We start from the raw sequence: 22,223 nt of genomic DNA on the forward strand, positions 1-22,223 counted from the left end.
TAGCATACTACAGGGTTGATCTCCAGATTTGTTCTTTAACTAGCATACTACAGGGTTGATCTCCAGATTTGTTCTTTAACTAGCATACTACAGGGTTGATCTCCAGATTTGTTCTTTAACTAGCATACTACAGGGTTGATCTCCAGATTTGTTCTTTAACTAGCATACTACAGGGTTGATCTCCAGATTTGTTCTTTAACTAGCATACTACAGGGTTGATCTCCAGATTTGTTCTTTAACTAGCATACTACAGGGTTGATCTCCAGATTTGTTCTTTAACTAGCATACTACAGGGTTGATCTCCAGATTTGTTCTTTAACTAGCATACTACAGGGTTGATCTCCAGATTTGTTCTTTAACTAGCATACTACAGGGTTGATCTCCAGATTTGTTCTTTAACTAGCATACTACAGGGTTGATCTCCAGATTTGTTCTTTAACTAGCATACTACAGGGTTGATCTCCAGATTTGTTCTTTAACTAGCATACTACAGGGTTGATCTCCAGATTTGTTCTTTAACTAGCATACTACAGGGTTGATCTCCAGATTTGTTCTTTAACTAGCATACTACAGGGTTGATCTCCAGATTTGTTCTTTAACTAGCATACTACAGGGTTGATCTCCAGATTTGTTCTTAACTAGCATACTACAGGGTTGATCTCCAGATTTGTTCTTTAACTAGCATACTACAGGGTTGATCTCCAGATTTGTTCTTTAACTAGCATACTACAGGGTTGATCTCCAGATTTGTTCTTTAACTAGCATACTACAGGGTTGATCTCCAGATTTGTTCTTTAACTAGCATACTAGAGGGTTGATCTCCAGATTTGTTCTTAACTAGCATACTACAGGGTTGATCTCCAGATTTGTTCTTTAACTAGCATACTACAGGGTTGATCTCCAGATTTGTTCTTTAACTAGCATACTACAGGGTTGATCTCCAGATTTGTTCTTTAACTAGCATACTACAGGGTTGATCTCCAGATTTGTTCTTTAACTAGCATACTACAGGGTTGATCTCCAGATTTGTTCTTTAACTAGCATACTACAGGGTTGATCTCCAGATTTGTTCTTTAACTAGCATACTACAGGGTTGATCTCCAGATTTGTTCTTTAACTAGCATACTACAGGGTTGATCTCCAGATTTGTTCTTTAACTAGCATACTACAGGGTTGATCTCCAGATTTGTTCTTAACTAGCATACTACAGGGTTGATCTCCAGATTTGTTCTTTAACTAGCATACTACAGGGTTGATCTCCAGATTTGTTCTTTAACTAGCATACTACAGGGTTGATCTCCAGATTTGTTCTTTAACTAGCATACTACAGGGTTGATCTCCAGATTTGTTCTTTAACTAGCATACTACAGGGTTGATCTCCAGATTTGTTCTTTAACTAGCATACTACAGGGTTGATCTCCAGATTTGTTCTTTAACTAGCATACTACAGGGTTGATCTCCAGATTTGTTCTTTAACTAGCATACTACAGGGTTGATCTCCAGATTTGTTCTTTAACTAGCATACTACAGGGTTGATCTCCAGATTTGTTCTTTAACTAGCATACTACAGGGTTGATCTCCAGATTTGTTCTTTAACTAGCATACTACAGGGTTGATCTCCAGATTTGTTCTTTAACTAGCATACTACAGGGTTGATCTCCAGATTTGTTCTTTAACTAGCATACTACAGGGTTGATCTCCAGATTTGTTCTTTAACTAGCATACTACAGGGTTGATCTCCAGATTTGTTCTTTAACTAGCATACTACAGGGTTGATCTCCAGATTTGTTCTTTAACTAGCATACTACAGGGTTGATCTCCAGATTTGTTCTTTAACTAGCATACTACAGGGTTGATCTCCAGATTTGTTCTTTAACTAGCATACTACAGGGTTGATCTCCAGATTTGTTCTTTAACTAGCATACTACAGGGTTGATCTCCAGATTTGTTCTTTAACTAGCATACTACAGGGTTGATCTCCAGATTTGTTCTTTAACTAGCATACTACAGGGTTGATCTCCAGATTTGTTCTTTAACTAGCATACTACAGGGTTGATCTCCAGATTTGTTCTTTAACTAGCATACTACAGGGTTGATCTCCAGATTTGTTCTTAACTAGCATACTACAGGGTTGATCTCCAGATTTGTTCTTTAACTAGCATACTACAGGGTTGATCTCCAGATTTGTTCTTTAACTAGCATACTACAGGGTTGATCTCCAGATTTGTTCTTTAACTAGCATACTACAGGGTTGATCTCCAGATTTGTTCTTTAACTAGCATACTACAGGGTTGATCTCCAGATTTGTTCTTTAACTAGCATACTACAGGGTTGATCTCCAGATTTGTTCTTTAACTAGCATACTACAGGGTTGATCTCCAGATTTGTTCTTTAACTAGCATACTACAGGGTTTGATCTCCAGATTTGTTCTTTAACTAGCATACTACAGGGTTGATCTCCAGATTTGTTCTTTAACTAGCATACTACAGGGTTGATCTCCAGATTTGTTCTTTAACTAGCATACTACAGGGTGATCTACTACAGGTTGATCTCCAGATTTGTTCTTTAACTAGCATACTACAGGGTTGATCTCCAGATTTGTTCTTTAACTAGCATACTACAGGGTTGATCTCCAGATTTGTTCTTTAACTAGCATACTACAGGGTTGATCTCCAGATTTGTTCTTTAACTAGCATACTACAGGGTTGATCTCCAGATTTGTTCTTTAACTAGCATACTACAGGGTTGATCTCCAGATTTGTTCTTTAACTAGCATACTACAGGGTTGATCTCCAGATTTGTTCTTTAACTAGCATACTACAGGGTTGATCTCCAGATTTGTTCTTTAACTAGCATACTACAGGGTTGATCTCCAGATTTGTTCTTTAACTAGCATACTACAGGGTTGATCTCCAGATTTGTTCTTTAACTAGCATACTACAGGGTTGATCTCCAGATTTGTTCTTTAACTAGCATACTACAGGGTTGATCTCCAGATTTGTTCTTTAACTAGCATACTACAGGGTTGATCTCCAGATTTGTTCTTTAACTAGCATACTACAGGGTTGATCTCCAGATTTGTTCTTTAACTAGCATACTACAGGGTTGATCTCCAGATTTGTTCTTTAACTAGCATACTACAGGGTTGATCTCCAGATTTGTTCTTTAACTAGCATACTACAGGGTTGATCTCCAGATTTGTTCTTTAACTAGCATACTACAGGGTTGATCTCCAGATTTGTTCTTTAACTAGCATACTACAGGGTTGATCTCCAGATTTGTTCTTTAACTAGCATACTACAGGGTTGATCTCCAGATTTGTTTCTTTAACTAGCATACTACAGGGTTGATCTCCAGATTTGTTCTTTAACTAGCATACTACAGGGTTGATCTCCAGATTTGTTCTTTAACTAGCATACTACAGGGTTGATCTCCAGATTTGTTCTTTAACTAGCATACTACAGGGTTGATCTCCAGATTTGTTCTTTAACTAGCATACTACAGGGTTGATCTCCAGATTTGTTCTTTAACTAGCATACTACAGGGTTGATCTCCAGATTTGTTCTTTAACTAGCATACTACAGGGTTGATCTCCAGATTTGTTCTTTAACTAGCATACTACAGGGTTGATCTCCAGATTTGTTCTTTAACTAGCATACTACAGGGTTGATCTCCAGATTTGTTCTTTAACTAGCATACTACAGGGTTGATCTCCAGATTTGTTCTTTAACTAGCATACTACAGGGTTGATCTCCAGATTTGTTCTTTAACTAGCATACTACAGGGTTGATCTCCAGATTTGTTCTTTAACTAGCATACTACAGGGTTGATCTCCAGATTTGTTCTTTAACTAGCATACTACAGGGTTGATCTCCAGATTTGTTCTTTAACTAGCATACTACAGGGTTGATCTCCAGATTTGTTCTTTAACTAGCATACTACAGGGTTGATCTCCAGATTTGTTCTTTAACTAGCATACTACAGGGTTGATCTCCAGATTTGTTCTTTAACTAGCATACTACAGGGTTGATCTCCAGATTTGTTCTTTAACTAGCATACTACAGGGTTGATCTCCAGATTTGTTCTTTAACTAGCATACTACAGGGTTGATCTCCAGATTTGTTCTTTAACTAGCATACTACAGGGTTGATCTCCAGATTTGTTCTTTAACTAGCATACTACAGGGTTGATCTCCAGATTTGTTCTTTAACTAGCATACTACAGGGTTGATCTCCAGATTTGTTCTTTAACTAGCATACTACAGGGTTGATCTCCAGATTTGTTCTTTAACTAGCATACTACAGGGTTGATCTCCAGATTTGTTCTTTAACTAGCATACTACAGGGTTGATCTCCAGATTTGTTCTTTAACTAGCATACTACAGGGTTGATCTCCAGATTTGTTCTTTAACTAGCATACTACAGGGTTGATCTCCAGATTTGTTCTTTAACTAGCATACTACAGGGTTGATCTCCAGATTTGTTCTTTAACTAGCATACTACAGGGTTGATCTCCAGATTGTTCTTTAACTAGCATACTACAGGGTTGATCTCCAGATTTGTTCTTTAACTAGCATACTACAGGGTTGATCTCCAGATTTGTTCTTTAACTAGCATACTACAGGGTTGATCTCCAGATTTGTTCTTTAACTAGCATACTACAGGGTTGATCTCCAGATTTGTTCTTTAACTAGCATACTACAGGGTTGATCTCCAGATTTGTTCTTTAACTAGCATACTACAGGGTTGATCTCCAGATTTGTTCTTTAACTAGCATACTACAGGGTTGATCTCCAGATTTGTTCTTTAACTAGCATACTACAGGGTTGATCTCCAGATTTGTTCTTTAACTAGCATACTACAGGGTTGATCTCCAGATTTGTTCTTTAACTAGCATACTACAGGGTTGATCTCCAGATTTGTTCTTTAACTAGCATACTACAGGGTTGATCTCCAGATTTGTTCTTTAACTAGCATACTACAGGGTTGATCTCCAGATTTGTTCTTTAACTAGCATACTACAGGGTTGATCTCCAGATTTGTTCTTTAACTAGCATACTACAGGGTTGATCTCCAGATTTGTTCTTTAACTAGCATACTACAGGGTTGATCTCCAGATTTGTTCTTTAACTAGCATACTACAGGGTTGATCTCCAGATTTGTTCTTTAACTAGCATACTACAGGGTTGATCTCCAGATTTGTTCTTTAACTAGCATACTACAGGGTTGATCTCCAGATTTGTTCTTTAACTAGCATACTACAGGGTTGATCTCCAGATTTGTTCTTTAACTAGCATACTACAGGGTTGATCTCCAGATTTGTTCTTTAACTAGCATACTACAGGGTTGATCTCCAGATTTGTTCTTTAACTAGCATACTACAGGGTTGATCTCCAGATTTGTTCTTTAACTAGCATACTACAGGGTTGATCTCCAGATTTGTTCTTTAACTAGCATACTACAGGGTTGATCTCCAGATTTGTTCTTTAACTAGCATACTACAGGGTTGATCTCCAGATTTGTTCTTTAACTAGCATACTACAGGGTTGATCTCCAGATTTGTTCTTTAACTAGCATACTACAGGGTTGATCTCCAGATTTGTTCTTTAACTAGCATACTACAGGGTTGATCTCCAGATTTGTTCTTTAACTAGCATACTACAGGGTTGATCTCCAGATTTGTTCTTTAACTAGCATACTACAGGGTTGATCTCCAGATTTGTTCTTTAACTAGCATACTACAGGGTTGATCTCCAGATTTGTTCTTTAACTAGCATACTACAGGGTTGATCTCCAGATTTGTTCTTTAACTAGCATACTACAGGGTTGATCTCCAGATTTGTTCTTTAACTAGCATACTACAGGGTTGATCTCCAGATTTGTTCTTTAACTAGCATACTACAGGGTTGATCTCCAGATTTGTTCTTTAACTAGCATACTACAGGGTTGATCTCCAGATTTGTTCTTTAACTAGCATACTACAGGGTTGATCTCCAGATTTGTTCTTTAACTAGCATACTACAGGGTTGATCTCCAGATTTGTTCTTTAACTAGCATACTACAGGGTTGATCTCCAGATTTGTTCTTTAACTAGCATACTACAGGGTTGATCTCCAGATTTGTTCTTTAACTAGCATACTACAGGGTTGATCTCCAGATTTGTTCTTTAACTAGCATACTACAGGGTTGATCTCCAGATTTGTTCTTTAACTAGCATACTACAGGGTTGATCTCCAGATTTGTTCTTTAACTAGCATACTACAGGGTTGATCTCCAGATTTGTTCTTTAACTAGCATACTACAGGGTTGATCTCCAGATTTGTTCTTTAACTAGCATACTACAGGGTTGATCTCCAGATTTGTTCTTTAACTAGCATACTACAGGGTTGATCTCCAGATTTGTTCTTTAACTAGCATACTACAGGGTTGATCTCCAGATTTGTTCTTTAACTAGCATACTACAGGGTTGATCTCCAGATTTGTTCTTTAACTAGCATACTACAGGGTTGATCTCCAGATTTGTTCTTTAACTAGCATACTACAGGGTTGATCTCCAGATTTGTTCTTTAACTAGCATACTACAGGGTTGATCTCCAGATTTGTTCTTTAACTAGCATACTACAGGGTTGATCTCCAGATTTGTTCTTTAACTAGCATACTACAGGGTTGATCTCCAGATTTGTTCTTAACTAGCATACTACAGGGTTGATCTCCAGATTTGTTCTTTAACTAGCATACTACAGGGTTGATCTCCAGATTTGTTCTTTAACTAGCATACTACAGGGTTGATCTCCAGATTTGTTCTTTAACTAGCATACTACAGGGTTGATCTCCAGATTTGTTCTTTAACTAGCATACTACAGGGTTGATCTCCAGATTTGTTCTTTAACTAGCATACTACAGGGTTGATCTCCAGATTTGTTCTTTAACTAGCATACTACAGGGTTGATCTCCAGATTTGTTCTTTAACTAGCATACTACAGGGTTGATCTCCAGATTTGTTCTTTAACTAGCATACTACAGGGTTGATCTCCAGATTTGTTCTTTAACTAGCATACTACAGGGTTGATCTCCAGATTTGTTCTTTAACTAGCATACTACAGGGTTGATCTCCAGATTTGTTCTTTAACTAGCATACTACAGGGTTGATCTCCAGATTTGTTCTTTAACTAGCATACTACAGGGTTGATCTCCAGATTTGTTCTTTAACTAGCATACTACAGGGTTGATCTCCAGATTTGTTCTTTAACTAGCATACTACAGGGTTGATCTCCAGATTTGTTCTTTAACTAGCATACTACAGGGTTGATCTCCAGATTTGTTCTTTAACTAGCATACTACAGGGTTGATCTCCAGATTTGTTCTTTAACTAGCATACTACAGGGTTGATCTCCAGATTTGTTCTTTAACTAGCATACTACAGGGTTGATCTCCAGATTTGTTCTTTAACTAGCATACTACAGGGTTGATCTCCAGATTTGTTCTTTAACTAGCATACTACAGGGTTGATCTCCAGATTTGTTCTTTAACTAGCATACTACAGGGTTGATCTCCAGATTTGTTCTTTAACTAGCATACTACAGGGTTGATCTCCAGATTTGTTCTTTAACTAGCATACTACAGGGTTGATCTCCAGATTTGTTCTTTAACTAGCATACTACAGGGTTGATCTCCAGATTTGTTCTTTAACTAGCATACTACAGGGTTGATCTCCAGATTTGTTCTTTAACTAGCATACTACAGGGTTGATCTCCAGATTTGTTCTTTAACTAGCATACTACAGGGTTGATCTCCAGATTTGTTCTTTAACTAGCATACTACAGGGTTGATCTCCAGATTTGTTCTTTAACTAGCATACTACAGGGTTGATCTCCAGATTTGTTCTTTAACTAGCATACTACAGGGTTGATCTCCAGATTTGTTCTTTAACTAGCATACTACAGGGTTGATCTCCAGATTTGTTCTTTAACTAGCATACTACAGGGTTGATCTCCAGATTTGTTCTTTAACTAGCATACTACAGGGTTGATCTCCAGATTTGTTCTTTAACTAGCATACTACAGGGTTGATCTCCAGATTTGTTCTTTAACTAGCATACTACAGGGTTGATCTCCAGATTTGTTCTTTAACTAGCATACTACAGGGTTGATCTCCAGATTTGTTCTTTAACTAGCATACTACAGGGTTGATCTCCAGATTTGTTCTTTAACTAGCATACTACAGGGTTGATCTCCAGATTTGTTCTTTAACTAGCATACTACAGGGTTGATCTCCAGATTTGTTCTTTAACTAGCATACTACAGGGTTGATCTCCAGATTTGTTCTTTAACTAGCATACTACAGGGTTGATCTCCAGATTTGTTCTTTAACTAGCATACTACAGGGTTGATCTCCAGATTTGTTCTTTAACTAGCATACTACAGGGTTGATCTCCAGATTTGTTCTTTAACTAGCATACTACAGGGTTGATCTCCAGATTTGTTCTTTAACTAGCATACTACAGGGTTGATCTCCAGATTTGTTCTTTAACTAGCATACTACAGGGTTGATCTCCAGATTTGTTCTTTAACTAGCATACTACAGGGTTGATCTCCAGATTTGTTCTTTAACTAGCATACTACAGGGTTGATCTCCAGATTTGTTCTTTAACTAGCATACTACAGGGTTGATCTCCAGATTTGTTCTTTAACTAGCATACTACAGGGTTGATCTCCAGATTTGTTCTTTAACTAGCATACTACAGGGTTGATCTCCAGATTTGTTCTTTAACTAGCATACTACAGGGTTGATCTCCAGATTTGTTCTTTAACTAGCATACTACAGGGTTGATCTCCAGATTTGTTCTTTAACTAGCATACTACAGGGTTGATCTCCAGATTTGTTCTTTAACTAGCATACTACAGGGTTGATCTCCAGATTTGTTCTTTAACTAGCATACTACAGGGTTGATCTCCAGATTTGTTCTTTAACTAGCATACTACAGGGTTGATCTCCAGATTTGTTCTTTAACTAGCATACTACAGGGTTGATCTCCAGATTTGTTCTTTAACTAGCATACTACAGGGTTGATCTCCAGATTTGTTCTTTAACTAGCGTACTACAGGGTTGATCTCCAGATTTGTTCTTTAACTAGCATACTACAGGGTTGATCTTCAGATTTGTTCTTTAACTAGCATACTACAGGGTTGATCTCCAGATTTGTTCTTTAACTAGCATACTACAGGGTTGATCTCCAGATTTGTTCTTTAACTAGCATACTACAGGGTTGATCTCCAGATTTGTTCTTAACTAGCATACTACAGGGTTGATCTCCAGATTTGTTCTTTAACTAGCATACTACAGGGTTGATCTCCAGATTTGTTCTTTAACTAGCATACTACAGGGTTGATCTCCAGATTTGTTCTTTAACTAGCATACTACAGGGTTGATCTCCAGATTTGTTCTTTAACTAGCATACTACAGGGTTGATCTCCAGATTTGTTCTTTAACTAGCATACTACAGGGTTGATCTCCAGATTTGTTCTTTAACTAGCATACTACAGGGTTGATCTCCAGATTTGTTCTTTAACTAGCATACTACAGGGTTGATCTCCAGATTTGTTCTTTAACTAGCATACTACAGGGTTGATCTCCAGATTTGTTCTTTAACTAGCATACTACAGGGTTGATCTCCAGATTTGTTCTTTAACTAGCATACTACAGGGTTGATCTCCAGATTTGTTCTTTAACTAGCATACTACAGGGTTGATCTCCAGATTTGTTCTTTAACTAGCATACTACAGGGTTGATCTCCAGATTTGTTCTTTAACTAGCATACTACAGGGTTGATCTCCAGATTTGTTCTTTAACTAGCATACTACAGGGTTGATCTCCAGATTTGTTCTTTAACTAGCATACTACAGGGTTGATCTCCAGATTTGTTCTTTAACTAGCGTACTACAGGGTTGATCTCCAGATTTGTTCTTTAACTAGCATACTACAGGGTTGATCTCCAGATTTGTTCTTTAACTAGCATACTACAGGGTTGATCTCCAGATTTGTTCTTTAACTAGCATACTACAGGGTTGATCTCCAGATTTGTTCTTTAACTAGCATACTACAGGGTTGATCTCCAGATTTGTTCTTTAACTAGCATACTACAGGGTTGATCTCCAGATTTGTTCTTTAACTAGCATACTACAGGGTTGATCTCCAGATTTGTTCTTTAACTAGCATACTACAGGGTTGATCTCCAGATTTGTTCTTTAACTAGCATACTACAGGGTTGATCTCCAGATTTGTTCTTTAACTAGCATACTACAGGGTTGATCTCCAGATTTGTTCTTTAACTAGCATACTACAGGGTTGATCTCCAGATTTGTTCTTTAACTAGCATACTACAGGGTTGATCTCCAGATTTGTTCTTTAACTAGCATACTACAGGGTTGATCTCCAGATTTGTTCTTTAACTAGCATACTACAGGGTTGATCTCCAGATTTGTTCTTTAACTAGCATACTACAGGGTTGATCTCCAGATTTGTTCTTTAACTAGCATACTACAGGGTTGATCTCCAGATTTGTTCTTTAACTAGCATACTACAGGGTTGATCTCCAGATTTGTTCTTTAACTAGCATACTACAGGGTTGATCTCCAGATTTGTTCTTTAACTAGCATACTACAGGGTTGATCTCCAGATTTGTTCTTTAACTAGCATACTACAGGGTTGATCTCCAGATTTGTTCTTTAACTAGCATACTACAGGGTTGATCTCCAGATTTGTTCTTTAACTAGCATACTACAGGGTTGATCTCCAGATTTGTTCTTTAACTAGCATACTACAGGGTTGATCTCCAGATTTGTTCTTTAACTAGCATACTACAGGGTTGATCTCCAGATTTGTTCTTTAACATACTACAGATTGCTACCAGTATGCTTTACTATTTTGGAATAAAAACGTAACGAATATTATCTCAACATCATTCGCTATATATATTAAAGGGGCCTTTTCACAGATTTTGGCATATTTTGAAGTTTGTCATTAAATGCTTTATATTGATAAATGTAAACATTGGATCTTAAAAGCTCCAGAAAAAAATCAAGAATAAATTAAAACAAGGAAAAAAAAGTAGCCGGTACCAGGGCTCGAACCAGTGACCCCCGGAGTCCTGGAGTTAGTCTGAAGTAAAAACGCATTAGCCCTCTCGGCTATTCCGCCGAGCATACACGGTATTTGTATTTTATACCTTATATAAGCAATCTTTGTAGTTTCGTAAATTTAAACGACAAAAACAGAACTCTCCAAATTATTCAATCGTTTCGCGTTGCAACGCTTTATAATTTTTAGGTTTTCAAATCGTCAAAAGATACATATAATGGCTATATTGGACTATGGTAAATGTTCAGTAATACGGTTTCCTCACAAATATCATAACTAAAACGAAAATTTGCGAATCTGAAACAACTTTTTTCAATTTTGTCAATTTACCAAACCGTGAAAAGATCCCTTTAAGCTTACTTAAAAGCAAAGCTATTCTAGTTTTAAACATTATATATTTATAAAGTTTGTAAAAAGGGACCTTTGTCATGCTTGGAAAGTACATTCATATCATCTTATCAATTACGTCCCAACTATCCAATGATACAAAAAATAATGCAAGTAGATGGCCGACTTTTTAATGATACTTTCAATATATATAAATCAAGTTTATGCATGATAAAGATGCACTTACACAGTGTTTACAGACTGACTTTAGAAAAGGTAAAGCTAAGTTAACGCAAAAAGATAAAACTATTTTCAGGAATTTCTTCAAATAAATTTGTTTGAAGTTGCTGCACAAATATATATAATCTTATGACCAAATGTCGACAATTTCATCGAAGAAATAATATCGTAGATAATAAGTATTCCTATCATTTACTAGCGCACCAATCAATTAACAAATCTAAGTATATCATGGTTAGTGGTATGTATTAGATAATAATCCAAACAGGAAAAAATTCATAAGTAATTTGGGTTGTAATTTTCGGTAAGTAACACATCCTTTGATCTAGATTCGTCTAACAGTTATGATTATTCTAACCTGCATTACAAATTCCAACCTCGAGAAGATTTCTCAAATGGTAACTGTTAACCCACGCTAGCATAAACAAGTTTATATTTTCGTGCAGCTATTCTACGCGAAACATTTTCAGTTGGGTTATACCATGCCATTCATAGCGTTGTCAATGCAAATGTTACATGTTTGTCACCTATACTACATTATTTGGAGTACAAAAGGAACGAACATCACGCGCTATAAAGATTCATCTTACTTAAGAATATCAGCTGGTGTAGTGTTAAGCATGTATGGATTTATTAATTTTGTGGAACGAAAACCACGGTCATTACTTGCCTTGCAATATACATTAAATAAAGTTATAAACTAGGTCGCTAAAATCCAATTAATAAAAAAAATGCTGGTAAATGGCAGACTTAACAGTGATGCTTTCAATATGGATAACCCAATTATACCCCTGACAAAGTTGCTAGTACAGAGTATATACAAACTGATTCCAGATAAAGTAAAGATAAGCTAACACAAAAAGATGAAACCTATAAATAGCGTATGGTAAAACACTTTCAGGAATGTCACAAATAAGTGTGTGGCAAATATGTATATTATCTATTGACCAAATGTCGACAATTTCATCGAATAAATCATAACATAGTTAAAAAGGATTCCTATGTACTTAGTAACACATAATTTTAAATAAATTTGTCTAACAGTTATACTTATGCTTACCTGAATTACAAATACCAACCACAAATAGATTCCTTAAATGTTAAATGTTCACACACACAAGTATTTTTTTCGTTAAATTCTACGACAAACATTTGCTGTTTAACTAAAGGCTGATCTACAGTCTAACGTTACTATTCCTGGATGACGTTGGTCCACGGCAGATGCAAATTAATTCACATTCACACTATTCCATATCCTTAATAACCTAATTGTTATCGATCTGAATGGACCTCAAGCAGTTCAGTTATGATTGTTGTTCCTGTGTTTTTTTCTCGGCATTTAACCCAACGCCGCTTTGGACACAATCCACACTTGCAATAAAAGTCACGAGACAAAGAAATAGCCAAGGGAGAAGGAATAATTTTGCCTTGTCAAATTGTTTTGAAAGCCAATAATATATCGACGTTTCTCTTACGAAGCTTTATGTCGACGGGAAGTCTTGAAACAACTAAAATAAGCTTAAAAGCATTAAACTTAAATTAGAGTAGTATTGCGTCATGATAATTCTGATAATTAACTGTTTTTGTTCTGATTACATTCGATATACTTGTATTTTGTGCTACATATAAAACACTTTAGTGCAATAATCATACACATACACATTTTTGTTTTTGTGAAGTGTTCACTTTTTAAAAGGAATACATTCTGCATATATATTTGGCCAGTTGTACAGACAACTATACAGAATATTGAGCAATCAAAAACAAAACTTTTTGTCAATTGAATATTTGTATCAAACCAATTGAAAACGGAGTGCCAAATAGATACATTGGCGAATATCATTTTAACGGACCAAGTTACTTATGAAAGAATATTATATGATATTTTGCAATATCGACTTCAAAAAGACACACACTACAAAGAATTACAAAATAAAGCTTTGCGATTTAAGTGTTCTGCAGCCAGCTCGACAAAGTTCTTATACCCCATTCACGACCGGAATAGAAGATAAATTAACTTGGAATACTGAAACTCTATAAAACCTTAGTAGAAGAGAAATTCTTATTCGATAGTCTTTTATTTAAGATTATACATAAATAATCCGTTTATTTGCTTCGGTAACTTGCTTACAGTAATAATAATATACGCTACTCTTCCATGAGTCCATGAGTGCTAAGAGTAATGAATAAATGTAGTAAGAGGTAATTGAATGATCAATCTAAACGATGATGTCAACCTCTGGTCATACATAAATATAACGAAAGCACTCTATGCCATTTACCGCTAAATTGTATTTTCTGAATAAATGCACGCACTTATATAGCCGTTGAGCTTAAGTAAATGCCACCTGGTATAATGTGATTTTCGAATATCACTTAAATATGATAGGTTTGATTGTAAACATTGAACATGAGCCGCGTTTTGAAAAAAAAAACAAGGGCTAAAAGAAGATAGCATCATCATTTCGTTTACTATTTTCAGAGAACCAGATTCCGCTTGCCAAACGTCTTGTTTGACAAGAATTTCATTTAAAAACTAGCCAATAAAACACTATGCTGAATAAAATGTACAGATTAATAGTAGCTACGTATATCGTTTAACCCCAACATTATGAGTTCTTTCTTAACCAATTATACCAAATGTTATCTCATCATTCATTCACTAACGACCATATAATATTATCAACCGGAGAAAAACACTATAATAAAATCACGATTTTCGCTGATTACCCATAGAAATCACCGACGTGAATGAATTTGGTCCTAATTTTGGTTGTTTGAAATTCAGACTGATAACAAATTGCGATTCCTCGCTAACGAGAAACAAGGATCAACTGGTAGCTAATATACGTCAATGACACATACATTTCCTCGCGGGCTTGTCAATCAGATCAGCATTACTGCATATGATCGTAGCCATTTGTTTTCTACAATATTGCATATGCCAAAAAGCACGGTGGCTACCTTTGCAATGCGCACTGACCAACAAATAATTGAGCCAGGACAAGTACAAATGTGTCGTCTACTGCCAGCGTAGCGTCAGAGCAGCCAGGGCAAAAGTTGACCTAACATTATTGAATTACAATCAAGACGGCATTATTGGCGTTCGAAAGTTGCAATTGTAAATAGTTATGGCGTAAGAGGGAGCAGAAGTAGTGCGTGAGCTTAATCATTTTGATGAATCCAGAAACGCAACATTTTCTATGCACAATTGCGTGTCATCGTTCTTCCCATACCACTATTTAGAAATCACAGAGCGAAAATCATTTCCCACCAACAGATTGAACCACATGTTAAGGTCATGATTTGATTGATTACCTGACAGTCGAAGATGGAATACAGTTCTTACATGACAGATCTGTAATCCCACACCAAACTTCGCTCTGACCTCAGATCTTAACCTTTGCCAAAGAGCTGCGTCCGATCTTGTTTTTCTGAAATATGTGTTGGCTCTATTTATATTTGTCCTCGTAAAGATATATCCGACAACCCATGAAATTGAACTTATTTTCTATGCCAAAATAACTTCTCATTTATACAGCTTGCCAATATTCCGGTTCAAATTATCAGAGGGAAACATCAAAAGGCCTCTACAATCAATTTAAGAACATCGGAATAGAACATATACTTATGAAATCAGACGTTGATAAAAACACAGCATACCGTGTAAAGAATTCATACTTTGGCCTTAACGTTTTAAGTCCTTATGTTCATGTTTAAAACGAAAATACAGATGTGTCATTAACAGAACAGAATAGTTTATTTCGACTTAAGCATATGCAGCTCAAAGTCATAAACATATATAAGCAATTAAAGCATGCTTGAAATTAAATACAAAACATACATCATTTGGAAAAAATATCAATATAAAAGGAATGAAATACAACATGTTTAAGTGAGGATGTTACATGGATGAGGTTACTACATAGTGATAACATAATGTAAAAATGTAGTGTAGTAATTGCAACACGTATACCATTATTCTAAGCTTAATGTCTTTGTGAAAATATATAATTTATCCTACAAGTATAACACATTTTCTCGCATTTCCAAGCATTTTAAACAAAACATGGCTAGTTTTCTAAGCATTTTTTTATTTGAACTATTAAGAAGTAAGATAAACTTGAACATATTCGGGCGATATCTATAATACTTTGGAAATAATGAATTCCTAACATTGGCATAGTAAGGACATTTATTAACAAAGTGATATTCATCCTCGAAATCATTTAGATTGCATAAAACACATTTACGTTGATCTCTGACAATGTTCTGGTGTCTACCAATTTTCAATTACCATTTTTTTTTAATGTTTAAATACTCTATTTTAAGTCCTTATGTTCATGTTTAAAACGAAAATACAGATGTGTCATTAACAGAACAGAATAGTTTATTTCGACTTAAGCATATGCAGCTCAAAGTCATAAACATATATAAGCAATTAAAGCATGCTTGAAATTAAATACAAAACATACATCATTTGGAAAAAATATCAATATAAAAGGAATGAAATACAACATGTTTAAGTGAGGATGTTACATGGATGAGGTTACTACATAGTGATAACATAATGTAAAAATGTAGTGTAGTAATTGCAACACGTATACCATTATTCTAAGCTTAATGTCTTTGTGAAAATATATAATTTATCCTACAAGTATAACACATTTTCTCGCATTTCCAAGCATTTTAAACAAAACATGGCTAGTTTTCTAAGCATTTTTTTATTTGAACTATTAAGAAGTATGATAAACTTGAACATATTCGGGCGATATCTATAATACTTTGGAAATAATGAATTCCTAACATTGGCATAGTAAGGACATTTATTAACAAAGTGATATTCATCCTCGAAATCATTTAGATTGCATAAAACACATTTACGTTGATCTCTGACAATGTTCTGGTGTCTACCAATTTTCAATTACCATTTTTTTTAATGTTTAAATACTCTATTTTAACAAGATAATGTTTAAATACTCTATTTTAACTAGATTGAAAATAGATTGTTAATTTTCAAATAATATCACATATTTCTATTTCGATCCGTTAATACTATCTACTGTTTTCAATATAAATTTATAACAACTTATTGCCACAATTAAAGATACGAAATATGGCCTCCTATACAGAATTTGCTTGATCAACAATTGCATAGTTTTAACTAATACATTATCGGCTGTACGCTGATCAACGAAATATGAGCCGCGTCATGCGAAAATGGTTCATATGCCTTATGCGGCCAGCGTATCTTTTATGACATGCCTGGTCAGGAGCTTCCACGTCAGCTGTACAGTAAAGTAAGGTATCCTGGTATCATAATAGAAAAAGGGTAGCACCTGACTAAACTGCCCGGAAGCGTCGATCGGTTTTAGAAACGCTAGTCGCATATGCCATAAAACTATTTTCGTATAACGCGAAACATTTTCGGTAACAATGGATGGTACGGCGTAATAAATGAACGGTTTACATCTTAATGCATTTTCACTCTGCTTAGTTCTCGTGTCAAGAGTATTACTTTTCCGAGCAATAATCTATCCACGCGTATCTTGTCGCCAGTACGTATTTAGATTTTTTTAGAAATGTTAATTATGATACATCTGAGTTATTATTTTGTCGATTTGTATTTTTTTTTTAATTTTTGGTTACACTCAGCCACACCTATACATTATTTTGAAACATAGTATTGAGTCTCTTCAGTAACTAATAATATCTATTATAAACCCCTATACAACTTGTCATTTTAAACATCCAGAATATTTAAATAAATTCTTGCTTTACATTATCAGATATATCTTATGTGTTGGTTTGGTTTCCAGTCCCAAATAATGTTTACTTGCAAAATGCTCTGAATATGGCATTTATCCTCATTTGATATCCGTATTACCAAATTGGACATTTGCCGTTCAAATGTTTCCGTATCGCTTGCCGCAACTGGTAATCAGACCAGGATGGGCAAATTAATCTTGTATATCTCCCAGTCATGACAATAAAGCATCCCTGATAAATGACAACGGCGAACTTCTTTCTCAAAATGTCGATTCTAGACGAACGTTAGACTCCTGATTTTCTCCGGTCACCAGAATACCGAATATCAATTATTGTCGGCGAACATTTGTTCTTCTAAGAGAACAAGGGGGAAGTAAATTAGACCTATCCTTTTCTTTTGGGAAAATAATACTGGGAATATTACCGCTTTATGTTATTACATATAAAAAAAAAACACTCGTTCTTTTGCCTTCGTTAACATTAGCGTTACAAGCATGTGGTAATGGAATGGAAACTAGTAGGACTGAGTAATCGGTTACTTTTTCCTCCAAAATACAACTTTAAAACTGGGTGTTGCTAATAACTGAATGGATCTGGTGCGTGTATTGGAATATGATACCGTAAACAGAAACGAACTTGAATTTATTTAAGATACAGGTATGCTTTTGCATAAGGATTGTTCAATTTGATGATGATAAATAACGGGTAAAGTTAATTAGCATTTGGCCTGCTTCATTTAAAATTGAAATCATGATATACAAGGTCAAACAGTACGCTATTGTGGCCAACGAATATCAACTTGTGTGGCGAATAAAAGGCTATTTACAAACTTGCAATATAGCATATATAGACACATGCCCCAAGTAGGTTCAATATGTTTACATTCTTCATATGCTTATTGAACTTACTCACATATCAAACTTGTCGATGCTTATCTTTAGACTATTTTCCTTTTCTGCTAGCCTTACGAGAATGAGACAGTCAATGCACCGTCACCTGAATTGATTACTGCTTCCGTAAATCGAAACGTTCATATCTGATTTATCTTTGGTCTTCAATAGAACCTATTCATATCATTTTCGCATCATTAATCAGTTTTGATACATTTATTTCAAAAGACATATTGAGAAGAAAATTAAGCGAATGGAAACGCATTGATCGATAGACTGATTTAATTGAATGATTGACGCAAATCAATACGCAAGTATTATCTTACGAAACCAATGCGGTTATATATCAATTTCTGCGACAGTTTGCGGATGCTACACGAATTGATCCAAATTTTTGAAACAGATAATTACCTTTCATGTGCAAATTGCTTTCAATAAGTGGCTATTTATCAAGTACGCGCGGATAGTTTTTTTGAATTCCTGTTTATGTATATACCCGGTTAAGTATGTAAATACAACCTATTCATACCAGTAGAACAAAAAGCGAATGGCAAGAATTGTACTATTTTCACACTTGAAAGCACTCATATTGCTTATCGAATAACAGACTAGACCTTCGGCACGACTTATTTACTAGAGGGACAATATACCAATGAACTTGTCAATCAAATACGTAAAGCAATTATATAACTGAGCTAACTAACTCAAATCAATCTTAGCGCCTAGGGTAAAGCTCACTTTGACATTTGTGTCGCGAAATGAAAGATAGGTAGACCCTTAATTTTCATAATAGCTTAAGGCCCCATCCTCGGGCTCTTAGTGCGTTCCTGTCCGTTGATTAAACGGGCATTCGAGTTTAATACGCAAAAACAACGCGTTTTGTGAAGAAAGAAACATGCATTTATGGGAATTTTGTGTTTATGTAAAACCATTAGTCATATTGCACATTCACATCACCGTTACGGTATTCATTTTTTAATTTTGTGTTTTTATTTCATTTAGAAAATTTTTTTTTCGCGTCTCTCTGTTTTCCGACATTCTAAGAAAAGTAATACAAGTGTTATATGTTTTCAGATAGATGCTTGCGGGCAATTTGTGTGGCAGCAGCTATGCTGAGAAGGTTCACGATCGTGTGTAAGCTAAAACTTGTTATTTCGTTCACGAAGGAAAGTGCGAGACGCTAGATATTAACCGAAACTGCCAAAGTATTCGCTGGGCAGCGTGCTTGGTTGTCGATTACCTAGTTGATGCCGGCTTCAACGTACAGATTGTATTACAAAGTCAATAATTATGCGACTATAGAATTTTTTTTTGGTCAACGTACCCAGCCTAATTACGCCTGTTATAAGCATTGCTTATTAGTTGTTCGCATGCAACGTGTACTACAGCTGGATTACATTTGATATTTCTGGGAAACGTTCTTTTGTTTTCAACAGATAGTGGCGATCGCTTGTATTTACGGGTGCTTACAACACAATAGTAGAAAGTTAAGCTTGTTTATATTCACAGTACTCAATTTATAAAACGTTGAACATGAGTTCACCAATTACTACAGGTATACTATAGACAATCACAAAAATGCTTTATAATCGCAAAAAAATCAACAAGTTCGGTGGTTTTATCTCGAATCAGCATATGAACTATTTGAAACTATTCATGCGTGTCTGCTGGCGTAATGTTAAAGTCATTTAAGGTGAAAAGCTAGGTAAAACAGCTATGCCGAAAAAGCGCATTAGTGCTCTATACCAATGTTTAGGTAAGAGTTGTTGACACCGTGTGTACTGCAAGGGTAATACGTAATGCATAAACAACAATGTACGGAACAACAGGGGTGTCTTTATGACTACCTAATGCGTTAGTAAAAAGTATTGCTTGCATATTTATTTTGTATTTATGTTAATCAATTGTCTTACGGTTTATTGTGAATTTGTATATGGTGTCAAAAATAAAATGTTTTGTACAGAGAATTTCTATCATGCAATTTTATTCTTAGCAAGCTAGGTATTCGATAGGTATAATTTTTGTTTGTTTGTTTTGTTTGTTTTGATATTCCAACAATATTCATTTAATAAGACGATGATTGCAAATTGTCTTTATATTCAGTTGTCATTACTATTTTCTTTATACTTTCTATGCTTTCAGAACGTAAAATAATAGTAATATTGTTGTAAATGTATCTAAGTTATCTTTATAAAATAAATAGGATGATAAAAAGTGCACACAAATTTCGACCCGTGCGTTATGACACACTCTTTATAAATTTGAATGTAGTGTGTTAATTTCAAGTTTGCGATTAATTTTGAAAAATGAGTTGCGTCTTAAATTATGCAATAGCGAACAACTTCAGTGCCTTCATTGCTTTGAATTGTTAAATGTTTTTGGAGCAGTTGTTTTGAACATATTAATGTATTAAGTTATTCAATATTTAATTTAAGATAAAAAAATATCGATAAAGGCTTTTATTCAATAGTGAATTGAGGGCGCTGATGGAAAAGTATTTTGTTCATAAGCGTTAAGTGTCTTTTCATTTTAACGTGTTGAGTCAGCGTATGCTTTTCATGAGCCTTGTAGCGACCCATTCCGCACAGGGAAGAATAATGAGCTTAATGTATAGAAGACAATTACTTGAGGCCGACAATTTCTTTTACGCGAACAGTGTGCATCCTAATTACACGTTGATGACTGTATTGGTAAGTGGTTATAAGTATGTTTAGCAAACACATCAAGGTTATAAGCCCGATAAAACCTCAACATCAACGAATATTTCGAAAAATATTTCAGATAATAAAATTACCCATATTGGCTTCAAGAAGTGTCCAAAGAACGACGTAGTTCTCATGAGCTACCCGAAGATTATCTCGTCGTCATGAGAAATTCACATGGAATATATTGTCACACACAAAATAAAAACCAGCATTTTGTATCTCCTGGTTCCTGGCTTAAGCCAAAAGGTACGTTTATTTTCTTGTTATTAAAAAAATTCAAAACTATTCTTAATTTCACGTTTGTGTTTATGAATGTAATAAATGACATTTGAACAAAAATATGTCAAGGCCCCTTTGATTGTCTAATTATACTTGCAAAAGGAAATAACTACGAGTGCAGTAGAAAATGCTATTACACACTTTGCTGCCAATGCGGGAAGCGAACATGACGTATCATGATGGAACTTATTGTAATGAATATATGCAAACATTCGATAGGTGTTAAGCTTGAAGAACAATTTATTAACAAAATGTTTAAATATGTACCCACGCGTTCACGTTTTTTGGATAAAAAACAACAACGTAAAACACAATTTTGAACAACACTCATGATGTTTTTCTTAATGGCGTAAAGACACGCAGTTTTAGTATGAGCAAATCGCCTCGACATTTAGACCTAGTGCAGCTTGTTATCTTGGTTTGACAGTTCGTCTCCTGATCATTGGTATACTAACACAGGATTATAGATCATTCTGAAAGCGTGTTATTTGCATACATATTACACATTAGACTGCAACTTAAGTCCAGAATCTCCCTAAAATCACTACAAGTAACACATCGCCTACTGAATGTAATAAGTCATGTAACTGATTTTTTTTACATTTTTACTTTTTTTTTCCATGTTTGTGTTTATTAAGGTGACATACATCAACTGTTAAAATATTAAGTCAACCTTTGTGGTAAAAATAATGTTTTTATCAAATTATCGAAATTGACATAACAAACACATGTCATTTTCGGAATGTAAAAAGTAGCGTAACTGACATTTTGTTAAATTTTCAGGAGAAGCAAAAATGTTTTATTAAAATAATTAACATTTTTCCGTATTCAAATTTTCTGATAAGTATTTAAATAACACTTGAAAAACAAAACAAAA

The sequence above is a fragment of the Dreissena polymorpha genome, chromosome 8, assembly GCF_020536995.1.
Source record: "Dreissena polymorpha isolate Duluth1 chromosome 8, UMN_Dpol_1.0, whole genome shotgun sequence".
Classification (NCBI taxonomy): Eukaryota; Metazoa; Mollusca; class Bivalvia; order Myida; family Dreissenidae; genus Dreissena; species Dreissena polymorpha.